Source organism: Schistocerca gregaria, unplaced genomic scaffold (assembly GCF_023897955.1).
Source record: "Schistocerca gregaria isolate iqSchGreg1 unplaced genomic scaffold, iqSchGreg1.2 ptg000100l, whole genome shotgun sequence".
Classification (NCBI taxonomy): Eukaryota; Metazoa; Arthropoda; class Insecta; order Orthoptera; family Acrididae; genus Schistocerca; species Schistocerca gregaria.
This window is the reverse complement of record NW_026061715.1, coordinates 1,306,541-1,315,803: the sequence shown is the minus strand read 5'-3', so window position 1 is coordinate 1,315,803 and position 9,263 is coordinate 1,306,541. Positions and strand designations below refer to the sequence as shown.

Below are 9,263 nucleotides of genomic sequence, written 5' to 3'. Positions count from 1 at the left end.
TTAACTCTTCAAAGTTTTAAGCCCTGGCCCGTTCGAAAATTCAATTTCTTTGTAGTTGCATTTTTTAAAGGTGTACTTGTCTAGACTCCTGGAACGGAAAGGTTTTTTTTTTAATCCGTGCTTTACAAAAGTTTCTACAGTCCATTGTTTGAAGCAGTGTCACGGCAGCCATGAGCCGCGCGGGGTACCCGCCATGTGTCCAACGCCTTGTCACGGTTCGCGCGGCTCCCCCCGTTGGAGGTTCGAGTCCTCCCTCGGGCATGGTTGTGTGTGTGTTGTCCTTAGCATAAGTTACTGTAAGTAGTGTGCAAACATACGGACTGATGGTTCAAATGGCTCTGAGCACTTTGGGACTTAACATCTGAGGTCATCAGTTTCCTAGAACTTAGAACGACTTAAACGTAACTAAATTAAGGACATCACACACATCCATGCTCGAGGCAGGATTTGAACCTGCGACCGTAGCGGTCGCGTGGCTCCCGACTGAAGTGCCTACAACCGCTCGGCCACATCGGCCGGTCTATCATGTATTCTAGAAGAGCTGCAAGGTCGTCAGTGGCGCCTGTTCTTTCTAGAACAGTTACTATCTTCATATCTATGGTTAAACGTCACCCAGCCATTGACCTTCGTCTGTGCGAATGCGCACAGGCTACCGGAAATCTTACGGGAATCGTCACCTTAGTGTGAGCCAGTAATGAGTGGATGGACAAATACCTATTAAGTACATTACGTAATCGGATTGTGGGCGGTTCGGGGTGTGAGTCTCACGGGAAGCGTGCGAGGGATAAATTCCTGCAGTCGTGCTGTTCATTTGTGCCCTCGATAGCTCAGATGGATTGAGCGTCTGCCTTGTAAGCAGGAGATCCTGGGTTCGAGTCCCAGTAGCGGCACACTTTTCAGCTGTCCCCATCGAAGTATATCAACAACACCTGTCGGCAGCTGAGGGTTTCAATTAATTATCAGTTGTGTAGGTGATTCGATGAACCCTTTGCCAGGCACTTAAATGTGTTTTGCAGGGTATCCATATAGATGTAGATGATAACTCGTCCCGTGTCGCACGTGCTCAAAAGGATTCATACTGCAGAATGCATGCAAACATACTCACCGAAAATACGGACGAATATCAAGTGCAGGCTGCCGAGTGCTGCATATCCAGCTTAGACAGATCGGCTTCTCCTGCCAAGAAGAACAGGAAGTTGCTGTCTAGGAACAATCAGAGGTAGAGGAAGGGCTGATAAATACTCCTTGAATTCCAGACTAAACGTAAATAACGAAAATACATTTTTGGTAAAAATTGGTCAAAACATAATCGGTTGCCCTCCGTATTGGATTAGCTGTTTTGAATATTGAAAATCTGACTTCAGATTCGTTTTCAGCGACATTAAAAATATATATGTAACACTCAGTTCATGCAAATCGAAGTAATAATATAACTAAATGTTTTCCCTAAACTTTGAACACATTTTTTTCGGGTAACTATTTTCTCAGAACGGCATGCAGCATAAATTAAAAGTGGTTCGTTCTCTTAACATCTACCTCTGACCCCTAAAAGTAAACACTTTTCTTAGGAACTTATAGCTATAATATGACATTTGTTAATATTAACTAATTTTTGTGTAGGCATAAGGAGTGAAACAAACCCCTCAAAATCGAACTCAAAGTTCGAATTAGCACTGTATCGTTAAATTTAAGGTTGTTTCATTGCGGTTAGGTATACGCTCCCATTAATTTTATGTATTATCGACTGATGTTATCCATTTTCAAGTTCAGAGAAATAATGTAGTATCAACTGATGTTACCCATTTTTGAATTCAGGTAACATCTGAGGTGCCACACTGCACGCACTCTGCGTACTCCAGTCTCGCAAGCCCTTGATCAAATCATAATTACGGGCGCCATTTTTTATTGAAAATCTAAAATTAAGCTCATAGTATTGTCACTGGTAATTCCCAAACAGATCGTTCGAATGTATTTTCATTGTCTCAAAAAAAATTTCAAATTTACCCTTTTTTGCTCATTTGTATGAGAACCTGGCCGTAACGCCGGAATATAGTCACTAGATTTTTTTTCAGAGACGCTGTACGTTCGCGAGAAGACTTTCGTTCTGCGCGTGTCGAAGGACATTCCTCAGATATTACTGTGTGTGTGCTACTCAGTCGTGCCATTTAAGTGTACATCTTTGCATAGTTTTCCTTTCACGATGTAAACAGTGTTCCGCTCAGTTGCTAACTGGCCAGTGAGTGGTTCCGAAGGTGTCGGATGTGCGGTGCGTTCGGTCTGCTAGGACAACAGCAGACTGGCGTGGTGCGATGGCAGAAGCAGACACTGAGGGAGCTAGCTGCTGGGACGCCAGCGAACAATTTATGCCAAGTAAGACGAAGAGGACTATTCTAAAATTACGAGCCGTCTAAAAAGTGTTTACCATTGGTAAATCTTGCTGTTGAGTCTGACAAAACTGACAGTTTTTCCTAGAGATACAGGAAATCCCCCCACCCCCACTCAATAAATATTTGGTTGTGATGACAGGCCGATTGGTAGTGTAGCCCGAGATCTAAGTTAGGTTGGAAGGTGGTAATTTGATTGAGAGTTGTTTACGCCAACGATTATGAATGCCGACTAAACGTTGTGCGAGCAGATTGCCCTGTAGCGTAGCCTAGTGTTTCCGTCCGCGCCACATTTAACACACTTTCTCTAACTGTGTACAAAAGTCTCACAACAGCCACGATAACTACGTTTCTGGTGGGGGGAGGGTAGAGTCCACTATGTAACTTTCACGGCAAATTTTAGTAACCGCATAAACTAACCGAAATAGAAGCGTCATTTTAACTATATTTCCTTTTGTGGGAAAATAATGGTTCTCCTCTTTTGGCAGCAACTGTAATATGTAGGCGACTTATTAGTTTTTTTTAAACTCTGAATCATGATCTCAATAGACGCAGTGCTCTTTTTACGTTACTTGATTTGTGGTCTATAGTAAACAATGCAACGAATTGGTAAATTCTTTGAAGTTTGACGTGTGTTACATAGACGACGTCTGCAATGTTCGTAAGGCCAAGTTTGCATATATTCGGTGTCTGTTTTTTTGGCCATGTACTGTATAATTAAGAGGAGGAGGATTATGTTCAAGGAGCAGTGCATTAGCAGTCTATGGAGAAATTGAGAATTTGGATCTAACGAACGGCATGCTCGGGCAGTTCGTGCTATTCTGTTGACCACTGTGTAATTCGGACACAGTGATCATTGCCTCTCCCTAGTAACCAGGGGACTCGGGTGCTAATCCTGGTCTGGCACAAATTTTCAACAGTGCCCATTGACTAAAGTCTGTGCCCATTGTCAGCTAATATCATTGTTTCTGTGTTAAATTGTATTTTGTTCACGATACGTCGTTTAGCTTTTTCATGGATAACAGCTTTGAAAAGCGTACAGGTTATATTGATATTCGCTCGTCGTTAGTCCAAGGCAACTATAGCGATTTATAAACACAGTTGTAGTTCGTATTAAGCCCACATACGTAATTGTGTCCTGTGTTTCTTTACCAAGAACTACTCCGTAAGTAATTCCCCTGTAGTGGTATTTTGTTATAGTATTTTGTTTAAATATTTATAGACTGCAGGCTTGGATGAAATATGAAACACATATCCGAAGTTCCTGTTGATATTGCAGATACTGTTTCATCCGTACTAGGGGCCAAAACATTTCATCAAATACAGAAGGACACAATTTGTCTCGAGATTTAGCAATTTTTCGTAATAGAGGCCTTGCGTCGATATGTTTTTCTCTAATTCTTGTTTGGATTTAATCTTAAAACACACTAACTCTTCCACCACTTATTCGATATGTGTTTTCATCCCTTTCGTAGCCTAGAGTTCCTAAACGGTCGATAATATTAATAATTTCCTTTCTCAATTTTATTTTCTGTAAAATCTCCTGTTTATGGTTATTGCTAACATGTTTCACGTTCTCACTTTTATTATTTTTATTTTTCTAGTTTTGTGCCTTGTAGCCAAATTTTCTTTGAATCTGGTTTTCAATTCTGAAATAGTAACAGTTGAAGGTCAAGAGAAGATTGGGGTCTATTTGAGGAGAGTGGCTTGGAGATTTTTTATAACAGACGTATACAGGTCATGGGGATCCTTACCTATATAAATTTACTTCGAGTGTGATGTAGCCCATTCTCTTGTCATGATCTCGGCTGTATCGTAGCACATTGTCTCGGTTAGGTTGGAGATTTCTGTTGAGAGTTGCCGAAGTCAACGAAAGTGATTACAAAGTAAACACTGTGCTAACAGAACGATCTGTAGCGTAGTCCAACACGTTCTTTCTGTCCTTTTAAAGCCTCTTTTAATTAAAAATAACTAAAGCTGCAAGATACAATCACAAAAACTGTATTACGTAATAGAGTAATCCCAGACTATTGTTGTGTAAGTTGTTTGCGTACGCTATTTTTTTTGTCAGTGAATATACACTTTTTTACTCATTTGCTGGGTTTCAGTTTTCCCCGTTTTCTGGCAAAAAACCTTTTCCTGTGAAGGGCCCATTAGCTTGTCGGTTATATTTGTGACATTCTCGACGGTCAGTAATTTCGTGATAGTCCATCCACCGGCGTCATTGTTAACATCGGATATAGATTTAAGTATTAGGAAGGCTAATATGAAGCTAATGCATGAGTAGGTCTAATAATTAATAAAAATAGGAATGCGGGTAAGCTACTACATACAGCATAGTGAACGCATTGTTGTGGCCAAGATAGCCACGAATCCCACGCCTACCAAAGTCGTAAAAGTAGTCTTCAGATGATGAAGAAATTGATGGAATGTGTGATGAGATAAAAGAAATCATTCAGATAGTGATGGGAGATGAAAATTTAATATTAATGGGTGACTGGAATTCGACAGTAGGAAATGGAAGAAAAGGAAACGTAGTAGGTGAATATGGAATGGGGGTACAAAAATTAAAGAGGAAGCCGCCTGGTAGGCTTTTGCCCAGAGCATAACTTAATCATAACTAACACTTGGTTCAAAAATCATGAAAGAAGGTTGTATACGTGGAAGAGACCTGGAGATACTGCAATATTTCATATAGATTATATAATGGTAAGACAGAGATTTAGGAACCATATTTTAAATTGTATGACATTTCCAGGGGCAAATGTGAACTCTGATCACAATATATTGATTATGAACTGTAGATTAAAACTGAAGAAACTGGAAAAAGTTGGGAATTTAAGGAGATGGGACCTGAAAGAACTGACAGAATCAGAAGTTGTACTTTGTTTCAGGAAGAGCATTAGGGAACGATCTACAGAAATGGGGGAACGTAATACAGTGTGATGGGGGATCTGAGTGGTGTACTGTCAAGGGGAGGGGGTTCCTCAGGGATCAGTGTTGGGGCCGCTGTAGTTCCTTATTTATATAAATGATATGCCCTCAAGTATTACGGGTAACTCTAAAATATTTTTGTTTGCTGATGACACTAGCTTGGTAGTAAAGGATGTTGTGTGCAACATTGACTCCGTTTCAAGTAGTGTGCAGTACATGACCTCAGTCAATGGCTTGTAGAAAATAAACTAACGTTAAATCACAGTAAGATTCAGTTTTTACAGTTTCTAACACACAATTCAACAAAACCTGACGTTTTAATATCACAGCATAGGCATATGATTAGTGAAACTGAACGGTTCAAATTCCTAGGTGTTCAAATAAATAGTAAGGTGTTGTGGAAAGCCCACGTTCAGGATCTTGTTCAAAGACTTAATACTGCCATTTTCACTATTCGAACGGTACCGAAAGTGAGTGATACTTCGCCAAGTAAATTAGTCTACTTTGCTTATTTCCATTCACTTATGTCGTATGGTATTATGTTTTTGGGTAACTCTTCCCATTCTAGAACGATATTTTTGGCTCAGAAACGAGAGGTTCGGGCAAAAAGTGGTGTGAGTTCACGAACCTCTTGTCGACCTCTGTTCAGGGAGTCTGGGTATTTTGACATTGGCCTCTCAATATGTATATTCCTTATTGTCGTTTCTTGTTACCAATATTAGTTTATTTCCAACAATAAGCAGCTTTCACTCGGTTAATACTCGGGAGAAATCAAACCTCCATTTGGATCGGACTTCCTTAACTCTTGTGCAAAAATGTGTGCAGTATACTGCTGCATCCATTTTCAATAAGCTGCCACTCGAATTCAAAAATCTTAGCAGTAATCCACGCGCTTTCAAATCGAAACTGGAGTGTTTCCTCATGGGTCACTCCTTCTATTCTGTCGAGGAGTTAATTGAAAAATTAAGCTGATTCTCATTGTACTGCTGATAGCGTTTGCTTAAACTTATGGACTGATTTTCTCTCAGGTTCATGAACATGTATTTTTATCTGTTATTACTTTTATGTTGTAAGTTCATGTGTCGCCCTAACCGCCGTCTGCTTCACGTCTGCTGTGCAGCGAGCTACCTTAATTTAAGTATTAACTGTATTTTTCTTACTTGTCACTTCTTCTTCCGTGTGTTTTTGCTTTTGCTGCCTCGGAGTGTAGCGGCAGTGGGGAGTCTAGTGCGTCGCATGGTGCACCCCAGGTGTTAGATGCTTCACCCACTGTCCCTGCTGTCGAGACATCTTCGCGGGTACCGGGCGCGGCTGGCCACCCTCTCCCCAAGGGGAGTGGCGGGTTCAGCGGCGTTCGCGGCGCACGAGGCGGAGGGTCAATGTGGAGGCTGGCCGTGTGGCATCGCCCGCTCTGCCTGTGAATGGACATGTGGCTGCTCCTTCAGCAAGGTCCGAGCAGGCACACGGGGGGAGGGATTTATTAGTTATTGGGAGCTCCAACGTTAGGCTGGTGATGGAGCCCCTTAGGGAAATAGCGGAAAGGTCGGGGAAGAAGGCCAGTGTTCACTCTGTGTGCTTGCCGGGGGGTCTCATCCGAGATGTGGAGGGGGCCCTACCGGCGGCGATAGAGAGCACTGGGTGCACCCGACTGCAAATTGTTGCTGATGTCGGCACCAATGACTCCTGCCGTCTGGGTTCAGAGGTCATCCTCAGTTCGTACAGGCGGTTGGCGGAGTTGGTGAAGGCGGAAAGCCTCGCTCGCGGGGTGGAATCAGAGCTAACTATTTGTAGTATCGTTCCCAGAACCGATCGCGGTCCTCTGGTTTGGATCCGAGTGGAAGGCTTAAACCAGAGGCTCAGACGATTCTTCGGAGAGCTGGGGTGCAAATTTCTCGACCTCCGCAATGGGGTGGAGAAATGTATGGTCCCCCTGAATAGGTCAGCCGTGCACTACACGCCGGAAGCGGCTACGAGGGTAGCGGAGTACGTGTGGAGTGCACATGGGCTTTTTATTAGGTTAGAGAATTCCCTCCCTAGGCCCGACAAGACGCCTCCTGAGACGCGGCAAGGCAGGAGTAGGCAAAATGCGACAGGGAATAACAATATTAATGTGCTAATAGTAAACTGCAGGAGCGTCTATAGAAAGGTGCCAGAACTGCTCTCATTAATAAACGGTCACAACGCCCATATAGTACTAGGGACAGAAAGTTGGCTGAAACCACATGTAAACAATAATGAAATCCTAAACTCCGATTAGAATGTATATCGCAGAGAAAGGCTGGACAGTAAAGGGGGAGGCGTGTTTATAGCGATAAGAAGTGCAATAGTATCGAAGGAAATTGACGGAGATTCTAATTGTGAAATGATTTGGGTGAAGGTCACGGTTAAAGCAGGCTCAGACATGGTAATTGGATGTCTCTATAGGCCACCAGGCTCAGCAGCTGTTGTGGCTCAGCACCAGAAGAATAATTTGGAAAATATTTCGAGTAGATTTCCCCACCATGTTATAGTTCTGGGTGGAGATTTTAATTTGCTGGATATAGACTGGGAGACTCAAACGTTCATAACGGGTGGCAGGGACAAAGAATCTAGTGAAATATATTTAATTGCTTTATCTGAAAACTACCTTGAGCAGTTAAACAGAGAACCGACTCGTGGCGATAATATATTAGACGTTCTGGTGACAAACAGACCCGAACTATTTGAATCAGTTAATGCAGAACAGGGAATCAGCGATCATAAAGCGGTTACTGCAACGACGATTTCAGCCGTAAATAGAAATATTAAAAAAGGTAATAAGATTTTTCTGTTTAGCAAAAGTGACAAAAAGCAGATTACAGAGTACCTGACGGCTCAACACAAAAGTTTTGTCTCAAGTACAGATAGTGTTGAGGATCAATGGACAAAGTTCAAAACCATCGTACAATATGCGTTAGATGAGTATGTGCCAAGCAAGATCGTAAGAAATGGAAAAGAGCCACCGTGGTACGACAACCGAGTTAGAAAACTGCTGCGGAAGCAAAGGGAACTTCACAGCAAACATAATCATAGCCAAAGCCTTGCAGACAAACAAAAATTACGCGAAGCGAAATGTAGTGTGAGGAGGGCTATGCGAGAGGCTTTCAGTGAATTCGAAAGTAAAGTTCTATGTACTGAATTGGCAGAAAATCGTAAGAAATTTTGGTCCTATGTCAAAGCGGTAGGTGCATCAAAACAAAATGTCCAGACACTCTGTGGCCAAAATGGTACTGAAACAGAGGATGACAGACTAAAGGCCGAAATACTAAATGTCTTCTTCCAAAGCTGTTTCACAGAGGAAGACTGCACTGTGCTTCCTTCTCTTGAAGTCGCATAGTTGACAAAATGGTAGATATCGAAATAGACGACAGAGGAATAGAGAAACAATTAAAACCGCTCAAAAGAGGAAAGGCCGCTGGTCCTGATGGGATACCAGTTCGGTTTTACACAGTGTACGCGAAGGAACTTGCCCCCCTTCTTGCAGCGGTGTACCGTAGGTCTCTAGAATAGCGAAGCGTTCCAAAGGATTGGAAAAGGGCACAGGTCATCCCCGTTTTCAATAAGGGACGTCGAACAGATGTGCAGAACTATAGACCTATATCTCTAACGTCGATTAGTTGTAGAATTTTGGAACACGTATTATGTTCGAGTATAATGACTTTTCTGGAGACTAGAAATCTACTCTGTAGGAATCAGCATGGGTTTCGAAAAAGACGGCCGTGTGAAACCCAGCTCGTGCTATTCGTCCACGAGACTCAGAGGGTCTTAGACACGGGTTCACAGGTAGATGCCGTGTTTCTTGACTTCCGCAAGGCGTTTGACACAGTACCCCACAGTCGTTTAATTAACAAAGTAGGAGCATACGGACTATCAGATCAGTTGTGTGCTTGGATCGAGGAGTTCCTAGATAACAGAACGCAGCATGTC

At 42.5% G+C, this 9,263-nt stretch overlaps 1 non-coding gene across 1 annotated transcript; it reads left to right on the top strand.

The window, feature by feature from the left end:
* The first annotated feature begins 815 nt into the window (after positions 1-815).
* Trnat-ugu (transfer RNA threonine (anticodon UGU)) lies at positions 816-890 on the top strand. The gene has a single exon. It is a non-coding gene; the product is annotated as a tRNA-Thr (tRNA).
* The last annotated feature ends 8,373 nt before the right edge of the window (positions 891-9,263 follow it).